The following is a 24,809-nucleotide window of genomic DNA, read 5'->3' as shown; positions in this document are numbered from 1 at the left end:
AGGAAATTCTTGAAATCCTCTCTTCAATTTAGCATTACGAAAGTGAGAAAAGTTAGTATTATGTTCGGGAAGGAAGAGAGATGGCTTAGGTTTGAAAAACTGAAGATCAAAAAAGTAAAATGATCAGAAACTGGAAGAGGAGGATGATAGAGAAACTGTAAAAAAGAGAGGTGGATAGGACAATTGATAAGAAAATTTAGGAAGGATTATCTATTAGTTAGAGGAGAGTAGAGCAACCTAACAAAGCTCTCAAGAAGCTGGTGGAGGAGAAAGTGAAGGGCACAAAGGAGAGTGAATATGTCATAGAGAAAGATAGGTTCTGAGATGATCAGAAAGAATGGACTTCAGACCATATCAGATCAAGGCTTTGATCGCTGTTCCAGTTTTCCATAGCCAACTCTCCCAGGTGGCTATCTTCAGTTCCATCCCTTTCACCCTATGTAATCCCCGCATGGGTGAACTTTACCTGACATCTCAACTTTTAGTCACTCCTTCTGGCACCACTCTTGTTATGAAATCCCCTTTATATTTCCTGTGTTATTTTGCCATCAGCTATAAAATAGTTAATCTGATAAGTGCTTTTATTAAGAAAAGCATTTTCAAATTCTGATTTTATGGAGACTGCATATTTAGTGATAACTTAAGTGTTGCCACATTTTAGTGTTTTCTACCTGTGAAGTCCTTTAATATTTTAGGTATATTTTGAAGTATGCCTAGGTCATTGGGGCACAGCCATTTATGTCTAAGTGCAGTGTAGATCGTTGGCTTAAATTTCCTCAGGGATCTTCATGTTGTCATTTATTTGTAGGGTTTACTTTTAAAATGCTGAGATCAAATTTGAGAGAAAAATCTTATGTTACTTAAACTACTACTTGAAAATACGTTTATACTGATTACACATCTTTCTGACTTTTTTATCACCAGGATGTCACCAAATAAATTGTTACTCTATTTGAAAAGAATAAACATTGTGCTTCAGTATCAACCATGTTAGGATAATTTCTGCTGCTTTAACAAGAAAGGCTCAAATTTTAATGACATAATGAAAATGTTTCTTGCTCAATTGACATGTTCTTTACAGTCCCACTCAAGGTTCTAACCCACATCTCTTCCATCCATTTGACCTAGGCTAGACTCAGCATGCTACAGCCTAAAAAATGTGGCTTCATCTTTGAAATTGCTAGTCTTCTAGGCAGAAGGAAAGAAAGCTCTGGAGAGTCTCTCATCAGTTATTATATACTCTGCCCTCCTCATAATTCTTTTGCCGTAACAATCACATGAGCTCCCTTCCCTTATTACAACTTTCTCACATTCCAGCCTCAAGGGATATAGAAAGTGCCATTTTACCTTATGTCTGGAAAATGCAGAGCTGGAAATAGTTCACAAACAACACTAAAGGTGAATTTAACAGAGTGTTTTAACAATGTGAACACTCTATATTTTGTGAACACTATTTTCAGAATACAACTGTTTTGAAAGATCTCATGTCCCAGCGTAAATATATATATATATATACACATACATATATATACATACTATATACATTAATATGTATTTATGTCTATCTTAAATATCCTCATTAACTTTTTCTTATATTTCAAGGCATCAAGTAATTTGACACAGTTTATTCTATAATCTTTCTTAATATGTTCCAATTTAGTTCTGTTCTTACTTGTAACTTCTACAAATCTCTCATACATGCTCTGATAAAATAGTAAGCTTTGAAACCTGATTATTTTCAAAGATATGTACTGTTTAATTGTTTATAAACAGTAAGTGTTCCTAAGTGTGTGTTCCTAAGTGTGTGACATTATTTTCTGTGCCAATTTGTTGATTAAACTAGTATGAGAGAATAGGTTGTGATTGGATGTTGTGTCTCATTAATATGTGTGGTTGTTTCTTTTTTTTTTTTTTTCTTGCCTAAATATCTGGAAGTGAACTTGTGTCCTTTTTGAACTTTTTTTTTTTGGTTGTACAATTTTTAGATACAGTTGTCTTCCCTTCCTGTTTCATTGTATCATATGAGCCATAGTATAAACTTAGTAATATATTTGAATAAAATTTGAATATAACATTCTATAGATTTTTAAGAAGTTGAATGAGGATAGAAAGCACTCAGTGCTTATTAAAACTAATCTTCATATTCAGATTATCTGGGGCAATGCATTTCTCACTTGAATATATGTGTGCATACACACATATATACTTTTTTTTAAGATATTTATTTGAGAGAGAGAGAGAAAGAAAGAGAGAGCAAGAGCAGGGGTGGGGGGCAGAGGGTGAAGCAGAGTCCCCTCTGCGGAGGGAGCCTGACTTGGGGCTGGATCTTAGGACCCCGGGATCATGTCCTGAGCTGAAGGCAGATGGTTAACTGAGTCACCCAGGTGCCCCATATACTTTTAATGTTGTGTTTAACTAATTAAAATATCCAGTGGATTGAATGATATAGGATAGTATGTACATCTTTTCTATGAGTATTTAAGAGTACTCTGCAATATGTGAAACAATTATGCTAATATGTGCGCTAATATATTTAGAGTAATTAGATGCCATAGGAAAGAAAGGAGACCTTCTGGTATATGTTAATTCAGTAGCTTTGCATTGATATATGATTAAAATTCCAGTTTACTTTTTTTAGCACTAATATATTGTATGTGGCTTTCATACATTTGAGGAAACTATTCTAAAACAGGATCCAAAATAGAGTTTTTAGGATACATTTGTGCAAAACTAGGGTAAATTAGTAAACAGTTTACCCCAGTTTACATTTCAGTTAGTATTTACAAAAGATATATTTGGTATATGATGCATTTATACTTTATAACTATTTATCTGGTTTACTGCCAAAGATACACAGAATTTCCTTAAATTTACCTTATATCCAAAGTGTACAATAACATAAATATAATACTATTATTTTGTTTTGTGATGTATTAAAGGTTCCATCAGGGATACTTTGACTCAGCCCCATCTCCTCGAAATAGTAGCGACTTAACAGGAAATTATTTAACTATTTTGAGGGCCAGTTTCTAGATTAAAGGGTTGTGGGGAGAACAAATGCAATCAGTGAGATATTATATGTGAAACACAATGCCCTGTGTTTAGGGGTAGAGTAAACATTAGTGCCCATTCTCACTATGAGACAGAAATGACAAACAGGAAAAAATACTTACTACAAAATACTTACTATAAATTCCTAAAAATATCTATAGAGTTGCATACAATTTATATTTGCATTCCTAGTGATTAGCCTGAAACTCTGAAATATAGGAAAGTACTTTTTGAATCAACTGTCAGATTAATTTATATTTGCTATAACTTAGTGTCCTCATGTCCTTTTCTATGTAGTAATTCTCAGTAAATATGTAACAATTGATTGCTATCAATGACACACGTACCAGAGTGGTTGCTGTGATTTAGTCAAAATAACTAAATCAATGATGCTCAGCAAATGACTTAATGTCTCCATTTTCTTTTCTGAAAAATGAAGAAAATAATACATGCTGCATTAGGCAGGATTTATTTCCATTGTAAATGACAGACTCACAACACAAAGCAGCTTAAACCAAGAGGTCTAGTAAAGCTTTGAGGTAGCTGACTAAATCAAATGAAAAGCTTTTGGAACCGGGGTTTCTCCACCACCCCAAAGGAATGACACCAAAGGCACCAGGTCATTTAAACTTTCTCCACTCATTTGTCTCATTGTTTGCTGTCTTTCTTTTGCTGGCTGTGGTTTCCTCCAAAGAAAGAGAAGACCACAGGCAACCCAAGGGTTACGTTATCAACCCTTTGTAAGCTCATAATGTATATTTCTCTTTTGGGTGAGAATAATATACCCAGGGAATGAATCAGCCTGATGTAGGTTACGTGCCACTGATGAGCCAAGTGCTGTATTTACGAAGTTTACAGTGGCACCCGGGTCCACCCATTATGATTGACAGAGGCTCTGGCTCTTACTGCCATTACCAAGCCCCAAATAATCTGCATACCATGAGACATGCTGGTGTCCCCAGCAGCTGCTTCAAGGGCCAAGTAACCCAGAAGTCTTCTAAGTAGAATTTAACCACCACCATGCTATGACCACCACCACCACCACCAAGGGGTGGGGAGTTTGGGGAAGTGGTGAGAAACTTCGCATACTGAGAAAAAGAAGACAATAGCAAAGAACCTAAAGATAGGTAGATGATTTTCCCTTCCTTCCTGTCTTTGAATGACTGTTGCTAGTTTTCTTGAAACCCTGGCCAGAGCTATTCCTCATAGCCAAAGGACCATGACTGTGAAGCAGCGCCAGCTTGGTAACACATCACCCCTGTATTTGCTCCCACCCTCCTCTAACACACTGAACTTTGCCTTCACTCTCACTAGCTCCTATTCAAGATTCCTCAATGAAGAATTAGCATTTGGGTGTTTTGATGCAGATTCTGTTTTCTAGAGCTCCCAAGTTAAGACCAATGCACACCGAATTATTTGTTTATTTATCCTTATTGCTTTTAATGTAAGCTCTATGAGATCCCTCTTTTTAATGTTTTCTTCACTACTGTCTCCAGTGCTAAATCTTCTGACATATACCAGCTCCTCAAATAATGATTAAATTCAAATTCAATGGACTCCAATTAAGTTATATGACTTCAGAAGAGCTACTACAAAAAAAAAAAAGTGCAAAAGAAGACTGACTTTTCTCAAGGTGCAGTATAATAATGACAGGCCTGAAGTGGTACTCAATAGTTCTTCAGCAGTTCTGGGAGAAAAAAAAAAAGACTGATTCTGTGTTGAATCTTAGCCAGTTACCAACTGTCTACTGTATGACAAATAATGCAAACTGCTGAAAGTGTAGTGGTTTGCAAGACAGAATTTTTGCCTTCAAAAATATACAGTCCAGTGTGGGAATGCATAGCTTCATAGTTGTCTTAAGATTTCCCAGAAAAAAAAAAAAGAATACTTTATAATTACTTCATTTTTCATGAGAAAAAAAAAAAAACAATGTTGTTTATGTAGGTGATTGTCATTCTACTGATGCCTCCAGCTGGTTGCCAGGGATGGGAAGTTCACTCCAAAATAAACTACTTTGCTTAGACCACTTTGCATGTTGAAATGTCGCAGCAAGCGAAGATGGAGTAGAAACACAATTCAGCAGCTTTCTTCTCTGTCCTAGTATTTATTTCTCTCTTTCCATCTGGCAACAAGGGAAAATAAACAAAGGCAACAGCATCTGTTGCTCCTGCTGCTTTGAATTAAGCTGACTTAGTTTAATCAGTTTGCCCCCACAAAATCCATTGCTGCACCTTTCCAGGTATTAGTCTGACCTTTAGTTTGACACTTCTGTTGGTTGAGTTCACCCGATTTTTTTTAAGACATAAAACAGAGAGATTGCAATTAACAAGTCAAAAACACGTAATAGCCTTTTCTTCCTGTTGTATGTGTGGATATAAGCTTAAGGTTTTTAAAATACAAATCTCCACATTTGTGTCTATATGTAAAGCACAAGTAATAAGCCTCTGATATTAAAAGCAATGGATTTCCTGGAGATTTGTTTTAAATGATAGGCTTTTGAAGCTTTAGTGATAGTTGTGGGGTGTTTCTCCTTGATAAGGAGATGGGATGTAAGAGAGATTACTAAATGATTTTGAGTTTAGAGAATGCACTGATTTCTATGCAGGTCTTGATATGCTTGAGCACACAAATACATCCCATAAATCTGTCTAAGTTCCCCAGAACTCAAGGGTAATGCATTTCCTCCTGAATTCTTGTAGTGATCAGCAAAACACACACACACACATGCACACATCCCTCTTAAAAATGCAGCCCCAACATGCAGAAAGAGGCGCAGTTCCTAATACATCAATCCAAAGAAGTAAGAGAAAATCAGAGCGGTTCCTTCTCATAAAATTGTCTCTAGGTATCTGAAATCTGTTCACGTGATTGTAGAGCAACATTATAGCTGTAAAATGTTTAGAAAGTCTGCCCTTTCTTTTGAAGTACTTAATTAGAAGAGAGTTTGATAAGAAAGGTGCTATGCAATTAAACTTGCGGACCATATTAACATTTAAATGAGAACAAGCGACATCAAGATTTTTAGAATAAGAAGTTTAAGAGAACATTCTAGCAAAGCTCTGACAAAGAAAGAGCATTTAGGATCTATACTTATAAAGTTCATATGCTAATTATCAGTTTCGAGCACAAAAATATAGTTAGTAAACATTGCCAAAAAATGTTCTAAATTTTAACCCTCAGTTCCAAGAACTTCAAATTCAAACAGTATGTTTTGATCGTTAATGAACATAAAGTTTACAAAGTTAAAGGTTAAAACATACTACTATTATAACTACCCATTTTCAGTAAATAGGCAGTTTTTAAAAAAACCAACATTCTGTTACTTGCTACTGTTTTTTTTTTTTTTTTTTTTATAGCAACGAGCAGTTGTGTTTTGCTTAAACAACATTTGTGAAATGTCTTGTGCTGATACTTGGTAAAAATGGAAATATCAACATTGTTTATGTAGGTTTTTCAAACCATAAATCAGTCAAAGGTACATTCTGTTCTGCGGTCTACCTGTTAAGTATGAATGGGCTTTTCTGATTGGTGTGACATTTTACTTGACATTGTCAAATAACAAAGACAATAATACCCATTTAAAAGTAAAACAGAATGAAATGTTCATCGTTTTTGTCAAATAGAGAACAAATGATCCTTGTAAGAATAAAGCACTCTGCTACTCTCCAAATTGTCCAGCATTCAAAAGTACATTTACCACAAGTCATTAAAGTAATTTTGTTAGGAGTGATTTTTTTGTGTACTGGTGATTTTTTAGACTTTTTATTAAGAATGTGAAGTATTTTATTCTTCAAACTGAAACTCACTTGGTTATAAATCAAAGTCACTGATTTTTCTTTTTTTTTTAATTAAGTTGCCTTCAGAAGTCTTTCCTTAGTTCTGAATATTTTCCTTTTTACAGACTCTTAGAATAGGAGAGAACTAAAATTTGCATTGTCTGTGTAAGCCTACCCTGTTTCATTAGTGAGGGGATTGAGTCTAAGTGAGAAAAAGGAACTTGAAAATCCTGGAAGGCCTGCTTGCTCTCTTATGCCAGGTGTGTAGGGAATGGAGCCTGTATATTACTTTCTTGCCAGGAACAAAACTAGCTCTGCCATCTGGAAATGGGGACCTGATGGTGGCTAAAAACTCAGGTTTATATAGGCTTGTGACTGAAGGGTGCTTCCCAGGTGTGTAGATTTTATCTGGTCTGGCAACCACTCTCAGCAGCTCTAAGTTAGGAATAGTGAGTCCATCGGGGATTGTTGTAAAGCGAGGATGGCACATGTATCTGTCATCAATTTAACATTCCACAAATAGTATTGATTATTCTTATGACATTTCGCATTTGTTTGTTGAACTCTACTGAGGAAGATACAAAAATACATCTGATTGCAACAAATTTTAAAAATCCTGAATGATAAAGAATAATCTCCTAATTTCTAGGTTAGCAAGCACTTGTGCCAGAGTTCATTACTACAGATTTTTATGACACTGGAAGGAAATCCTCAAAGATAGCCTATTTTTCTCAATTTATTTTTCTCAGATTTCATCCCTACCTTAAGTACAATATCAAATAAGGTTCAGGTAGGATTAAAAAAAACAGCAGATATGAACATATTTTTACTCTTCGTGGTTGTGTATGATGAATAAGAAATTTTCTAATATCTTTTAATAGTAATATCTAAATTAGTGTGGTTGAGTAGGTATGAATAATTTATTAGAAATGAGAGTGAATCTGACGAAAATGGGATTGTCTTCATGTAGAAGTAAAGATGTTTTTATAAGTGACCATTTCTGATATGCTTCTGGATTTGCCAGGTAACTAGTACACTTTTACTTTATAGACTAGGAATCATACTTTAGGCTTCCTACTGTATTTAATAATTAATTAGATTTGCTCTGTGCTTCATTAATTCCATGAGAACAAATCACAGTTTTAGTGTTTTTGTTTGTTTGTTTGTTTTAGTTTTAGTGTTTTTGTGTACTTAAATCTTACAGTTTTCTCTTTACTGAAAAGTAAATGTATCACCTTATAGAGAATTACATATATTCCAAAAATTTATTGCAATAAAATTACAAATTGTACTTAATAGTTCTTTGTATATTAGAAAGATAGGTGAAATATAATGAAATCTAAGTAATAAGGGCATATAAGATAGAAATGTTTATAGGAATTTAATAATGGTCAACACATACAGTCAGTGGTAAAAATACTAGAAGTCATTCTATTTAATACAGAATATGAAAAAAATATTTTGCACAATTGACCCTTGAATAACATGGGGGTTAGAAGCTGGCAGTTGCATAGATGCAAATCTGTGTATAACTTTTGACTCCCTCTAAGCATAACTACTAATAGCCTACTGCTGAGTGGAAGCTTTAACAATAATGTAAGTAGTCAATTGGCACATATTTTGTATGTCATATGTATGTACTGTATTCGTTTTTTTCACACGTACTGTATTCTTACAGTAAAGTAAGCTGGGGAACAGAACATGTCATTAAGAAATTCCAAAGAAAGGAGAAATACATTGACAGTACTGTAAAAATGTGTATTATGTGGATCCATGCAGTTCAAACCTGTGTTTAAAATTCACCTGTAGAATTTATTTTATAAATAAAGAAATTCTCTTTTAGAATTTCCTACCCTTTACTTTATTTGGAAAAATAGAGGTATAAGTATACAAAGTTGATTATCAGAGAACATATTTGAATAGACATGGTTTTTATATGACAAAGTGCATTTAGTCCCAATATCTTCTGTGTCCATGGTAGTGTGCAATGGGAACTGATGTGATGATTTAGGAACTCTGAGGCAATATGTGTCATGCTTAAGATTATTTTTCTTGTTGTTCAAACTTTGAAAATTGCTTATGAATTGTATGGAAAAAAAATCCCAGAATACCTAATTCACATCGATGTTCTATTTCACAAACCACTCTGAATGAATAAACAGGGATTTAATATATTCTGAATAGGTTTCTATATTTCCTTCTGCTGAGAAGAATGGAAAAATCTCCATAAAATGGGCTAATCAAATTCCTATGGAGCCATGTCAATACTCACTTTGCAGCCTTCTTAAAATACAGATAGTTTAAGCAAGTTTTAGATAAATCTCAGATTTGATGTATTCCTATGATCTAGGGGGCAGGGAAAATGAGAGTTAGAGAGACCAAATACCAGTTAAGAACAGAATAACAGGAAAGCAGCTTACTTGAGAGGAGACAAGAAGAATAAATATTTCATTTTCAAAAGACTTTGATTTTGTAATTTCAAAATGTTCATTACGAAAAATATCGAACACACATACAAGAATGTGAAACGACTATCCAGATTTTGCCTCATCCATTCTTTTTTTGATACGTTGTCAAGTATTTTAGACAACTGCAAGACCATACATTATTTTATGTGATATCTTAGGATGTATATATTTCCCCAAAATGAGGACAGTTTTTTGCATAGTCACAAGAAGATCTAACAAATTTAACAATACTTTCTTGAAATCATCTAATATCTATCTATATTTAAAACTTTTCATAAAAATCATAATGTAAGACAAGTCCTTAAATTGCATTAAAAAAATCTATAGCCCCCTCTTTTTTTTCATGTCATTAACCCTTTGAATTATTTGCTTCAGTTATTTGTAGAATGTCCTAGTTTCTGGTTTTAACTCTGTGTTTTCATGGAATCATTAACTCTTCCTCCTGTAGAGGAAGGTAACTAGAAAGATTTTGGAAGATTTGATTTCAACGTTCTTTACCTAAAAATATCTATTGGTAATTCTGATTATTTCTTGTTACATTACAGCAGGCAGCATGGACTATCTCATCGTGTTTAGTGATACTAAGATTAGACAGAAAGTCTGGCCATTACATCCTGAACCCTCACTGTAAAGTTCCCCATCAATCTTTTTTCTAATGGTTTTATTCTCTAATGAACGTTGCCTGAAAGTTACTTCACATTTATTACCTGGATTGTTTCCTTCTATAATGATTAACTTTTGATCTATTTTGTTATCTTTCAATACAGTTTGCATAGAAAACGTAGGATGAATGCTGACTTCTTTCCTTTGGCTTTTCCCCCCCAATCTCTTTTGTGAGTGCCAAGCTGAAGTTAAGGTTTGTGTGTCTTGTTTTGTTTTTTAAATTTCAACATATGCCAACCCATTGTAGTTATTATTTTTTTTCCATTGTTAAAATTGTTCCATATCTGGCCATTGGAAGCTTAGTTTTTATAGACTCCTGGTTGTTGTAATTTTTATCTTATTTATTATTTCTCAGCTTTATAGAGGTATAGGTGACATGCAGCAAATGCCACACATTTAGAATGTAAATCAGCTAAGTTTCCAGATATGTATGCACCCACAAAATCATCATCATAATCAAGAGAATAAGTATAATCATTTCCAAAAGTTTCATTTTCCCTGTGTAATCTCTCCTTCCAGAGTCTTGCCACCAGCTCCCACCTCTCCCTCCACCCTCTCTCTTTTTTTGCCAGGCAACTACTGACTTATTTTGTTTCTACAGTTTTGCCTTTTAGAGAATTTAATGTAAGTGGAATCATATGATTTATAGTTTTTTATAGAAGTTTTTACAGACTTCTACTTAGCATGTTGGCTTTGAGACTGATCCATGTTGTGTCTGTTGATAGTTCTCATTGCTGAGAAACATTCTGTAGGGCAGGTATAGTATGTTTCTCTATCCATTCTCTAGCCAATTAACATTTAGTTGTTTTTTTTTTTTTTCAGTTTATGGCTATTACAAATAAAGCTGCTAAGAACATCTGTGTGCAACATTCTGTTTGAGCACATGCTTTCATTTCCCTTGCATAAATATCTAGAGGTGGAATTGCTAGATTATATGGTACATATATGTTTAACTTTTCACAAACTGCCAAACTGTTTTCCAAAGTTAGTGAACAATTTTGTATTTGGGGTTTTAATTTGTGTTTCCCTAATCACTAATGCTTTTTGAGTATTTTCTTTAAAAAAAAAAGATTTTATTTATTCATTCATGACAGACACACAGAGAGAGAAAGAATGAGAGGCAGAGACACAGGCAAAGGGAGAAGCAGGCTCCAGGCAGGGAGCTCCACGCCGGGCTCGATCCTGAGACTTCAGGATCACACCCTGGGCTGAAGGCGGCGCTAAACCGCTGAGCCACCCAGGCTGCCCATTTTTGAGTATTTTCATGTGCTTATTTTCCTTCTGTACATCTTCTTTGATGAAGTCTCTGTTCAAATATTTAGCTCATTTTTTTATTGTCTAGCTGTTACTGTGTTTTGTAAATTCTTTAAATTCTGAATGCAAAACCTTTGTCAGATACATAAATTGCAAATATTTTCTCCCAATATATTACTAGTCTTTTCATTTTCTGTAAAGTGTCCTTCTGAAAAATGGAGATTTTCTTATCTTTTTGATGAATTCCAGTTTCCATGCTTTTGGTATTATAGCTAAGAAATATTTCCATATCAAGATGACAATTTTTTTAAAGATTTTATTTATTTATTCATGACAGACAGAGAGAGAGAGAGAGAGAGACCAAGGCACAGGCAGAGGGAGGGGGAGAGAAGCAGGCTCCATGCAGGTAGCCTGATGTGGGACTCAATCCCAGGTCTCCAGGATCACACCCCAGGCCTACGGCAGTGCCAAACCACTGGGCAACCGGGGCTGCCCAAGTTGACAAATTTTTATTTTATGTTTCATTCTGGAAGTTGTATAATTTTAGGTTTTATGTCTATTACCTATTTGAATTAATGTTTTGTAATATTTCTTTTAAAAAAATATGGATGTTTGCATGCCCAGTATCATTTGTAAAAAGATTCCCTTTCTTTACCAACTTGACATTGTATTTTTGTTGAAAGTCAGTTATCAATGTATGGATGGATTTTGAACTATTTTATCTCATTTTTTCTACTTGTCTTACACTAAAACTACTCTGTCTTGATTAATGTAACTTTATTATAAGTCTTGAAATCACAGAATGTTAGTTTCCTAACTTTCTTCTTCTTTTTAAATATTGTATTGGCTGTGCTATGTCCTTTGCATCCCCTCACATGTACACACATCCATGTGTATGTATATATGTATGTAGATATATGTACAGTCATAGTAGAATCAGTTTTCCACTCTTTATTGTTAAAAGAGCCTAATGAGATTTTAATTGGGATTTCATCAAAGCTATAGATCAATTTGGGTGAAAGTGACATCTTAATGATATTGAGTCTTCTTACCTGTCTATGGACATGGTATATTTCTTCATTTATTTGGGGCCTCTTTAACTTCTCTTAGCAATGTTTTATAGCTGTCAGTGTATAGTGTGTACATGTACAAATATAAATCTTTGCATCCTATTTTATACCTTGTTTTTTTTTCCACCTTAAATGTATATCCACATGACTGAAAGACACCTCATTCCTTTTACAGCTAGCTGTATGTTGTCCAATATGTGGTTGTACTCATGAGTTAACTTCCTATTGATAGATTTATGGAGTGTTTTTAATTTTTGCTGTTACTAACAATGTGATCATGAATAACATTTCGCATAATTATATTTCTTCTAGGGTACTTTTGGAATGGATGCTTTCAAGTGAGACTGATGATTCAACTGGTAGGTAATGTGAATGAAATTTTTTTAGAGACTGCATTTTCAGTAATAACATAGATTAACTCATGTTTATTTTTTTGACCTGTGATATATATTACAAATCTCTTTCCCAGTTTATTATTAATATTTTACTTTGCTTATAGTATGTTTTGCCATGTGATAGATTCTATTTTGTACCTCTTTCACTGGCTTTATATTCTGAATGATATTATTAGGAAATTTTTTTCTTTAGATCTAGGTTAAAAATAAATGCATCCTTGTTTTCTTCATATGTCCCTGTATTGTTGTTGTTGTTGTAATTATTATTCTTTCCACTTATTCCTCTTTTTTCTTTAGAATTTGTCCTTGTCTATATATGACATATCTGTAGCTGCTATTTTTATTAGTCACTTGGGACTTAAAAGCAGACTCCTGAGAGTCTGTATTAGTAGCAGCTTATATACAACTTCTATAAAATGGCCAGCCAGTTATATGAGTTTACATTTCTGTCCTAATGCATTGCTCATAAAGGAAAAATATAGTTGTCAGGAAAGAATCTTCAAAACATTAAAAACCAAACAACAACAAAAAATCTCAATATTATTTGACTTTTTGATTTTGTAAGTAAAATATATTTGAGGTCCTTTAATAGCTATACATCACCTGTAGAAGGTTTAAAAGACATGTTTTTCTCACCAGTTCTTATACTTATTCAAGAAATCTGAAGCCAACTTGAATTCCCTTAATATTTAAAATAAATCTTGCTAAAATAACAAGAGATGCAGTTATGATTGTGAATGTTATTTGAACTCCTCATTAGACTGAGTATTCTGAATTAATTGTGAACACATTAAAATCAAATTCTGTAATTGTGGTTCTCCTGGTAACCTAGAGAAGTAAAATATTAATTTCTTTAGGCTATCACAATAGTACAAGATTTTAAAAACAAAATATTAATCCCTCTACTTTGCTTTATCTCTCCTTAAAAGCATTTCTGGCTTACTCTGTAATGTCAATTATCAATAGACTAATTAAAACATAGTCACACATTCTGTTTCCTAATGTTTATATTATAAAGGTCAACAAAATGGCACAAAGACTTTAACTGTCGTATTTATTTTTAAATTGCTGAGAAATAATGATACCCTACTCTGCATTCTATCTAAGCAATTTAGCAATTCTCTAAGCAGCACTCAAGCAGGGAGGGAGAGGGATGGTATCTTTTCTGGGAAGTCTTTCTTTTCTGTCTCAAATTCAATTGAATTAACCCCTATGGAACTTATTTGAAGACAGGAAATAAGAGAAAAAAATGTTAGCAATAAAATGAATGTGCCCATCTGACTCTTTGCCTCTTTCAAAATGAAGTGGCTGTAGAAATGATATTACTGACATGTTGTTTGGTAGAATAAATTAAAGATGAAGTAAAATAAAATATGAAAAGACACCAAGTTATTTACAAAAAAAGGCATATTTAATGTTAGTTTAGTTTTTTATTGGTGACTTTACAGAAACTATGTGCTAATGTTTGTATGAAGTGAAGTTTATCCCTTTGTGGGTTTTTTGTTGTTAATTCTTTAAAAAGCAAGCAAAACCATCAGAGTACATGCATATCTTTTTAATGTATTTACAGACCATTTGACATGTTTAAATTATTTTAGAGTGATAATTTAAGTGTAGATTTTTGTGTAATTTTCTATGTGTACAAAACTATATTTGTTATGATTTGCTCTTCTGTTAGACTGTATCTGTTTTAACAAACTACCATTCATGTAATGTTATTTGTAAGACATGTAAATAACAAAAAAAAAAAAAAAAGACATGTACATAACTAACAAAAACAAAAACTTGACTTTTTGTTCTCTAATACCCACCACCTAACTAATACCTAGGCCTTCCTAAGTATCACTTGATTCCGTCTCTGGACTGCTTTACTTTTATTTATTTTATTTTTATTTTTATTTTTGTTTATCTATTTTAGATTTTATTTATTTATTCATGAGAGACAGAGAGAGACACACACGGTGGGGGGAGAGGGGGGCAGAGACACAGGCAGAGGGAGAAGCAGGCTCCATGCAGGGAACCTGATGTGGGACTCTATTCCAGGTCTCCAGAATCAGGCCCTGGGCTGAAGGCTGTGCTAAACCACTGAGCCACCTGGGCTGCTCAAGGACTGCTTTACTTTTAGGTAATTTCCTATAGTCTTGAGATAGCTGTCTACCTATATCCTACCTACCCAACAACCCTTTTAAAATCTATCATCTTCAAAGGATCACAATCATTGTTCTATTTCTTTTCTTTGTTGAGGAATAATTTACAAATATAATTGTATATATTTGAGGTGTACTTGATAATTTGATAAACATATATATCATGGAATAATTACTGAAATTAAGATAACACATCCATCACTTCATATAGTCAATTCTTTTTTGTGTGTGATGAGAAACCTTAAACCTTAAACCTTAAGATCTATAGATCTATTCTCAGCAACTTTTGAGCATACCATATTATTTTTTTACAATACCATATTATTAACTACAGTCACATACTATATTTAATACCTCAGAATTTATTCTTAAAAATGAACATTTTACCCTTATCCTAAATGTTCCATTTCTTCCATCCTGTTTTCTATTTCATCCTCCGACATCTACTGTTTCTATGAATGTGGCTTTTTTTTTTTTTTTTTTTAAGTTTCCACCTATAAGTGATACCATACAGGATTTGTTTTTCTCTGTCTGGTTTATTTCACTTACCATAATTCTTTCTAAGTTTTATGTTGTCAGAGAAGGCAGGAATCCTTTATTTTTTATGGCCAAATAATATTCCATTATGTGTATATATTTATTATACACACATACGTATACACACAATATTTTCTTTAATAATATAGATATATATCTGGACATATATCTATATATAGATATATTATATACACACATGTATACATATGCACACAATATTTTCTTCAACTCAGCATCAAAATATAAGTTGTTTCCATATCTTGGCTATGGTTGGTTGGAAGATACTCAATATGATATTAATCTTCTTAAATTTATTAAGACTTATTTTGTGGCCTAACATAATCTATCCTGGAGAAGGCTTTATGTACACCTGAAAAGGAAATATATTCTGCTGCTGCTTGATAGAATGTTTTGTATATGTCTCTTAGGGTTATTTTGTCTAAAGTAAAGTTCAAGTCCTTTATTTCCTTATTGATTTTCTGTCTCAGTAATCTAACTGTTGTCGAAAATAGGGTATTGAAGTCCTCTTCTGTTCTTACATTGTAGTCTATGTCTGTCTTCAGATAGGTTAAATATTTTTTAATACATTTGGGTGCTCCAATATTGGGTACATATATATTTACAATTATAATATATATTTGATGAATTGACCCCCTTATCATTATATAACAACCTACTTTTACTTGTTACAGCTTTTACTTAGTAGGTAGTTTGTCGAAGTCTAGCTAACCCTGCTATACAGATAGCATATCTTTTGTCATTGCAGCTACTCCATGTCTTTCAGTTTGAGACTTTAAGCCATTTATATTTAGATTAATTATTAAAGGTAAGAACTTACTATCATCATTTTGTTAATTGCTTCCTGATTGGTTTGTAGCTCCTTTGTTTTCTTTCCTCTCTTGCTGTCTTTTCTTTATAAATTGATTATTTTCATAATGATGCTTTTGCTTTGTGATTATAATAAGGCTTTCATAATATATCTTATAGTTATACCAGTGCATTTTTATGCCAACAACAGTTTAACTTCAACTGCATAATTACTTGTTCACCCCTCCCCCAAATTTTATGTTTTTTGGTGTCATAACTTACAACTTTTTATGTTGTGTATATATTAACAAAATATTGTAGCTATAGTTATTTTTAATCATTTTATCTCTTAGCCAATTTGCTAGAGTTCAAGGTTTAAAATGTGTTGTATATACTTATATATCCATTTTCTCATTTTACTGCAACAAAATTTGGCAAATATGATTGTCACACTCAAAGAATTCTGCATACCCAAATGAAAATATTTCTCTAAAACTGAACCAAGAAGACTGGCAAAAGCCTATTTCATTTCTTGAATCCCCAACCCTTATTCAAGATTTCTATCCAAACGTTAGTGACTCAGTAGTTTTTAAATATTGATTCTGTCCCTCGGGTTCTCTTTTTCCATATACCCACCCCTTGTCTCTGTTTGTGGTCTTACCTCATTTGGTTCTTGCTGATTTGGGAAAAATATTAATTTTATTATACATTCTTATCCACAATGTGACTCACAAGTCTTTTAGACTTTAAACTTTGATATGTACAACTAAGCTTTTAGCCTTTGCAAAATCTTTTCCTTCACAAGCCCCTGGTTCTTAAAATTGGGAAACACGACTTTCAAACTGCTCTTTGCTACAGATTTATAGATGTCTACTGCAACATTGGCACTCCAGGGAATTTCTCTCATTAAGACAAGCAATGATCTGCTAGTTGCCAAATCCTATGCATATGTTCAGTCCTTATTTTATTTGACCTCCCTGGCCTTTGGCACCGTTAATGACTGTACTTAAAATTACTCCTCCCAGGATATCTGTGAAATTGTTCTCTCCTGATTCTTCTTCTATCTCCACAGACCACTTATTACAATTTTCCTTTCAATCTGCACACTCCACATTGCTGTTCAAAGGGGATCTGTTTCCTCCTCTAATTTATATTTCCTGCCCATGATTTCAACTGTCATGTGATTTGCTGAAATCTAGATTTCTAGCACAGACTCCTTTGAGTCCTATGTGGAAATATAGTATATAGCTATTGTTTTGTATTGCTTTGTTTTGTTTTATTTTTGTTGGTTTTTGCTTGCTTGTCTCACTCAAGCATTAGCAGTACTATATCAGATATGATCAGACTCTGCTACCTGTCCAACTCATATCCTGTCATTTTTCCTTTCTACATAATGGTTCAACAACACCAAACAACTTAGGTCTCTGAAAACGCCCTATTCTTTCACCCCTCATGCCTTTACTCAAAATGCTTCCTTTTTTTTTTTTTTGGAATGACTTTTCTACCCTCGGTTTCTCCTGAGCATAATAGTATTTATCTTGTAATACTTAATTCTGATGCTTCCTCCTCTATGAAACTTTCCCAGGGATGCCTAGGTGGCTCAATGGTTGAGCATCTACCTTCACCTTAGGGCATGATCCTAGAGTCCAGAATCGAGTCCCACATTGGGCTCTTTGCATGGAGCCTACTTCCCCCTCTGCCTATGTCTCTGTCTCTCTCTGTCTCTGTCTCTCTCTCTCTCTCTCTCTCTCTGTCATGAAAAAATAAATAAGATCTTAAAAAGAAAGAAACTTCCCCAGACTTCCTCAGTCAAATTGAGTAGTATTTCTCTCCATAAGCTCCTTCTTTGTACTTTGTATATAAGGTTTGGTGTAATTATTATCATATTATTTTATAATTGCTTGTTTTCATATTTGTTTCTATAACAGATTCTGGGGTCTTTTAGGGCAGCCATAATGTCTCTTTTATTTTGATTTTTGTAAAACCAAGCATCATGAACTAAATCAGATAGGCAGTTAATACATGAACTGACTGCATAAATGCATAAATGAATGATATATAGTTGATGCAGCCTTGTTTTATACCTCAGACTAAATGAACATTGGTTCTTGACATGTGCTGTGCTTTCACTTTATGTGTCATTACTTATGAATAGAGACTAATTTTTCCATTTGTATGAAGACCCACACTGAGTATGCTATTGTCTCCAATCAGTCAGTCATTGATTATGGATAGATGATGAGTTACTTATTGGAAGATTATTTTGGTAACAGATCTCTATGACATTACTTCAGCTTAGGGCTACAACCTGTCTACTTCCAAGAAGGGAAGTCTGCACAGGGAGCCTTGGCTGACCAGCTCCTAATCTTATCTATCCATGAGTTAGGAAAATTAAAAAAAAATCTTTAAAATTAAAGATGTAAAAAAGTAGAAAGAATTTATATTGAAAATTTTAATTCTTAAAGCTCATTATCATTTTTAATTAAAAAATATTAATCTTGATTGCTAAGACTTTAATAGAATGCATCATCTTTTCTGTAAGAAGGCATGGGTCTCTTCTGAAATAATTGATTCAGAAAAAATTAGGGATAGCTTAACATCTTGGATATATCTGTTTCTCAAAAAATAAAATTCCAGAGATATATTAGTGTTCATATTAGATGTATTATTAAAATATATACCTAACCCAAACTCATATGTCTATCACTAAATATGCACCATACACTAAATATTTTGTTAATATAAATATGGGAATAGACATATGCTGTTGGAAATGGAGAAATATTCTTAATGACTCAGTTCAAAACTCCTAAATATCCTAGTAGTTCTTTTGTTAACAGGGTTTTTAGTTCATTGTTTCTGTTTGTTATTTATGTAAAGAGAGGGGAAAAATGTAGTTATTAAAAAAGATGTTCTTCATTTTGTAGTAATTTTGCTAAAGTTTATCTTTACTTTTATAGTTTTTTTTTTCTCTAAATAGCATATTTTTTTTTATTGGTGTTCAATTTACTAACATACAGAATAACACCCAGTGCCCGTCACCCATTCACTCCCACCCCCCGCCCTCCTCCCCTTCTACCACCCCTAGTTCGTTTCCCAGAGTTAGCAGTCTTTACGTTCTGTCTCCCTTTCTGATATTTCCCACACATTTCTTCTCCCTTCCCTTATTTTCCCTTTCACTATTATTTATATTCCCCAAATGAATGAGAACATATAATGTTTGTCCTTCTCCGACTGACTTACTTCACTCAGCATAATACCCTCCAGTTCCATCCACGTTGAAGCAAATGGTGGGTATTTGTCATTTCTAATAGCTGAGTAATATTCCATTGTATACATAAACCACATCTTCTTTATCCATCCATCTTTCGTTGGACACCGAGGCTCCTTCCACAGTTTGGCTATAGTGGCCATTGCTGCTAGAAACATCGGGGTGCAGGTGTCCCGGCGTTTCATTGCATTTGTATCTTTGGGGTAAATCCCCAACAGTGCAATTGCTGGGTCGTAGGGCAGGTATATTTTTAACTGTTTGAGGAACCTCCACACAGTTTTCCAGAGTGGCTGCACCAGTTCACATTCCCACCAACAGTGCAGCAGGGTTCCCTTTTCTCCGCATCCTCTCCAACATTTGTTGTTTCCTGCCTTGTTAATTTTCCCCATTCTCACTGGTGTGAGGTGGTATCTCATTGTGGTTTTGATTTGTATTTCCCTGATGGCAAGTGATGCAGAGCATTTTCTCATATGCATGTTGGCCATGTCTATGTCTTCCTCTGTGAGATTTCTGTTCATGTCTTTTGCCCATTTCATGATTGGATTGTTTGTTTCTTTGGTGTTGAGTTTAATAAGTTCTTTCTAGATCTTGGAAACTAGCCCTTTATCTGATATGTCATTTGCAAATATCTTCTCCCATTCTGTAGGTTGTCTTTGAGTTTTGTTGACTGTATCCTTTGCTGTGCAAAAGCTTCTTATCTTGATGAAGTCCCAATAGTTCATTTTTGCTTTTGTTTCTTTTGCCTTCGTGGATGTATCTTGCAAGAAGTTACTATGGCCGAGTTCAAAAAGGGTGTTGCCTGTGTTCTTCTCTAGGATTTTGATGGAATCTTGTCTCACATTTAGATCTTTCATCCATTTTGAGTTTATCTTTGTGTATGGTGAAAGAGAGTGGTCTAGTTTCATTCTTCTGCATGTGGATGTCCAATTTTCCCAGCACCATTTATTGAAGAGACTGTCTTTCTTCCAATGGATAGTCTTTCCTCCTTTATCGAATATTAGTTGCCCATAAAGTTCAGGGTCTATACATTTATACTTTTATAGTTTGATCAGTTTCCATCCCTATAGCAAATGCTAATACATCCAAAACTAATTTCGGAAATATTAAAACACAGAGTTACAGATATTGTAACTAGTTTATGCATTAAATAAATAAAATTAGGAATTAAAAGTTATAATTGAAAATAGGAAATGAAAATTCATTAATTGGGATCATGATTTTGCTTTTACTACGAATTCTAATAATTTACTGCTAAAATTTATGGTACTCAGGGAAAGGATTATTTGTCCAGTATTGGGGAAAGAATACACTGTCTAGGAGGAGAATTGTGGAGAAGCCACAGCAGGATGGAGCAATGGTCTTGTAAGCTGAATGAACACACTGTGGGATATTAGTTAAAGGAATATGATACTGATTCATGAAGAAGGCCCACGGACAAATGTAAACACACTTTATCCACGAACTTGGACTCTGGAGACACCTTTGGAATTTTATAGAAAGTAGTATATTAGATGAGTTTGACTCTATTCATAGACATACCCCCAAAATTACCTCCCTGTTAACATTTTGTCAATAAATTTCCTCTTGGTTTTAGAAACCTTAGTATCATAGAATATATGATTTTTTGGGTTATGTTTTACAAATATTAATGTAGGGATGACTTTTATTTAAAAATCCAAAACATAATACATGATGTGTGAGAAAAGTTATTGTCAAAGAATTCTTAAAGTTTTCATCAGAATATGCTTAGAAAAGTAGAGTGAATGCCATTAACAGAGATGTGCAGATGCAATTATGAATATTTTTTTAATTAAAACCTCAGACTGGCTGGATTCTTCCAACATATTTATTTTTAAAAAGTTGAGACTAAGCATAAGCAAAGATCAACTTTGTAATTCTTTTACCCTAAAGCTTGAATCACCTAACCAGAAATATTTAATATGTATTTCCTGCTCAAGGGTACCTAGAACAGCACTGAAAATTACATGGACTCTCTGCAGCTCCGCTAAATCTCATGGTGTCCCTGAAATTGCCCCTCCACCACCCAAATCCTCTGCTGCATTCCTTTTGCAACCAGAAATAGGGCATTGCTACTCTCCTTGCTCCTTTTTCAGCTTTCTTCAGGCTCTATTTTCTACTCTATTTGGTATATAAGAAAGACCTCATTTTTGAAAATTGCCTTCTTTTTACTCTCAATTTTTATTTGTATTTCTCTAATCAACTTACTTGTTGCTATATGATAGTTTTGCTCTGCTTTATCCTAAATGCAATGTTGATGTAATGGCATACAGACTGCACATGCTACTTAGCTGCACAGAAAGAAACTGCTTGTTAATAAATAGATTGTGATCAGAAAATGATGCCTTAAGTATTTAGCATCTTAGCAGGAGAGTTCTATTGCTTACATGTAAGAATATTACTGTATTTTAGTTACATTTTAGGAAATTGGTCTTTGGTTTGATATGTGATTATGTGTTATAATTTCTCTCATAAAAAAGGCTGGAAAGTAGGCTGCAGGTAAGCATTTTAATGCAGAGCATTTGACTTTTCAGGATGAGATTAGGAATAGATTACTGATGTTAAACAGGAGATGCTTAATCTCCGTTTTTTATTACAGTAATTTTTTTTCTGTTGTCAGAAACAGTGGGCTTGCCAATGAGATGATGGCAGTTGTAAGTTAGGGAGACCAATCCTACCTATAGATTTTGCACACTTCAGAGTGGGAGTTGAATTGAGACAAATGTGACACATGTGTATCCTAAATTGAGCTCTGCATCTCTAAAGCAAGGTTGAGAAAAACTTGAGTAACAGTTCAGTAATTTTTTTTCTAAATACAGGGCCAGAAGAGCCCACTAGAGGCAACATTTTCCAACCCCCTGACTCCAGTAAGAATGAACCTAAATAATTCCAAACAGTTATTTCCGATCCTAAAATATATCCAGGAAATGAGAATCTACCCTTTGGTAACTAGTTCCACTATCTCACAGTCATTATGCCAATATGTACTATTAAGAGGCCTAAATGCACACATTACTGACACAATGGGCTATAATTGCGCTTTTGAAACTGCTCCACAATATCCAATCTATGATTATTTAGGGAGTTTACATCCACCCATTATTGATGCAACAGCCCTTAATAGTACCTTTGTTGTCAGAAGGGGCTGTGTTGCTTAATATTCCCAGCACTGTTTGAAACAAATTGGTAGGATACCAGACAGTGGCAAGATTTCAGATATTTATGTGCAAATGGTATAGTCTGCCCTTAAAATTGAATTTATGCATTATGTAACTAGAGGAAGACTAAAATCTTTTAGAATATTTTTGAAGACGATTCCATTTCAACAGAAAGATTCAATACAACCAGAGCATAAAATAAGAATCGATAAACAAGCCACAATATGAGGAACTATGGTTTGTTAGGATGTTTTAAAATATTACATATCAAACACTTAAGAAAAAAATAGAACAAAAGAAATTGCATTTAATTTTGTATTATTCCCTAATTCTCTTTTAACTGGGATATAATTGATGTAACATTGTTCAAGGTAACTATGCAATGTATTGACCTGAAACATATCCCTATAGCCTGTAGGTAGCAAAATTAGCTAGGAAAGGCATGTTTGTGTCACTTTCTCACTATTGCTCACCAAGACCAAAACAGGTTAGAGGATCAGGTGTGAAAATCCAGTTTAAAAAAAGTTGCTACCAGGTAGAAAGTTAACAGGTTCATAAAGCAAAGAGTTGATATCAGATACTTTAGACCCTATTTTGTTAAAAATCTTGTTTTTTCCTTAAATGTCATATTTAGTTCACAGATTTCCTTTTAAATTTTCTCTTCTGAAAATTTATTTTCTGGACACTAGTGATCACTGATGCTTTTTGATATGATATACCAGGATCTAGAAGATAATCCTAACTGATATGTAGTAATAAAGAACAGAAAGTCTTACAAAAAAAGAAAGAAAAGAAGAAAAAAGGGAAGAGAACAGAAGTGAAGGGAGAGAGAATAATTTGATTTGCTAATTTGGGAAAGATGATTAAAACATACTCCTAAAATTAAAGTTCTATTTATAGCTGTTGACGTTCTTACTACCAACATGTACAACATTTTCCTCTCTGAGTGAATCACAAAGGTAAATATTTAAATGTACTTTATTGTACATTTGTTGATTTACTCAGATACCTTTTTTATAACTAAGTTAAAAGTTTTGTCTAGATTTTTGAAGTTTTTCTTGTTTGTTGTGTTTAGTGACAAATGTAGCTTGTTCTCTTCTTCAGTTCTATTCTCTAACAGAGTTCAGAAGCACATAACTCACAAAGTAAGATAATAAGCAATAAGTGGAACAATTGCAACACATGGAAACTAATTTTAATTTATATTCCTCCCCACTTCTTGCTAAGGAATAGAGAACTTGAAGTTCCAGAGGTTGAAACGCTCCTATTCCAATTATTTTGAATGTATCATAGAACTCAGAGTTTTTATAAATTTTGCAGATTTAAGTCCGAAACCTCATTTTTAAAATATTTTTTCAATATTTTTAAAGTGAATTGTAAACTTCCAGATCTGAGGAAATGGAGTAGATGTACTTTTCCATATTCCTCCTGCTGATTACAACCAAAAATCTTGGCATTATATAGGAAACAAACAAAAGAAGACTCTGAAAAGTATAGAGAAGAAAAACTAGCTAGGGAACTTGGGACCCGAGGAATAACGTATCAGACTTGGAGATGAACCAGCAGCCCTGAAATGCCAATAAGTGCAGACAAAAGCTATAATAAATTTCTGCTATCTCTAGCCAAAGGACCAGGGGGAATTTGCCTATCAAGATAGAAAACCTTTTCTCAATAATTTCTCTGTGTAAACACCATAGAAAAACTATTGTTCTTCCTCTACCCATGCCAACAAATGCCAGGTGGAGAATATGATCTTCTACTCTCTCTAGGCTGTAACAAAGCACTACAAAGTCTCCCACTGGGATCATGTTAGAGAAGGAAAAAGGACTATAGAGAGGTGGGATTTTCATCCTCATCAAGAGGATAAGTCCCACTCCTACCTCTCTTCCGCATATTCCCATGGTATGAATGAATACTATGTGTGGAAGCTGGGCTTCTACTCCCATGTAGCAGTAATAAGTTGTCATCCTTCTCACCACTGGAGTGGTGTCAGAGAAGACCTAGTGGAGAGTCAGAACTTTTACCACTTGCCCCAGGGCCCCCCTACCCCAACCCACGTGGTATCAGTGGAAGACATGGGGAGAGTACTGTGGTGCTTTTATTCTTCCCTTCTAGCCAGGAAAGGATCACTGCAGGTTTAATGAGGAGCTAGGATTCCTGCTCTTGACCAACATTTACAAAAAGTCCTCACACA

The 24,809-nt window shown here is 33.9% G+C and overlaps 1 long non-coding RNA gene across 1 annotated transcript in view; it reads left to right on the top strand.

The window, feature by feature from the left end:
* Positions 1-14,774, top strand: part of LOC119865130 — a 147,227-nt gene extending 132,453 nt beyond the window's left edge. Inside the window, exons 3-4 of the long non-coding RNA XR_005376007.1 lie at positions 12,595-12,641; positions 14,721-14,774. This is a non-coding gene — a long non-coding RNA (uncharacterized LOC119865130). The remainder of the gene's footprint in view (positions 1-12,594; positions 12,642-14,720) is intronic.
* The last annotated feature ends 10,035 nt before the right edge of the window (positions 14,775-24,809 follow it).

This window comes from Canis lupus, chromosome 22, assembly GCF_011100685.1.
Source record: "Canis lupus familiaris isolate Mischka breed German Shepherd chromosome 22, alternate assembly UU_Cfam_GSD_1.0, whole genome shotgun sequence".
In the NCBI taxonomy this organism is placed as follows: Eukaryota; Metazoa; Chordata; class Mammalia; order Carnivora; family Canidae; genus Canis; species Canis lupus.
Note: the sequence above shows the minus strand (reverse complement) of the source record. Positions and strands in the feature narration are given on the sequence as shown.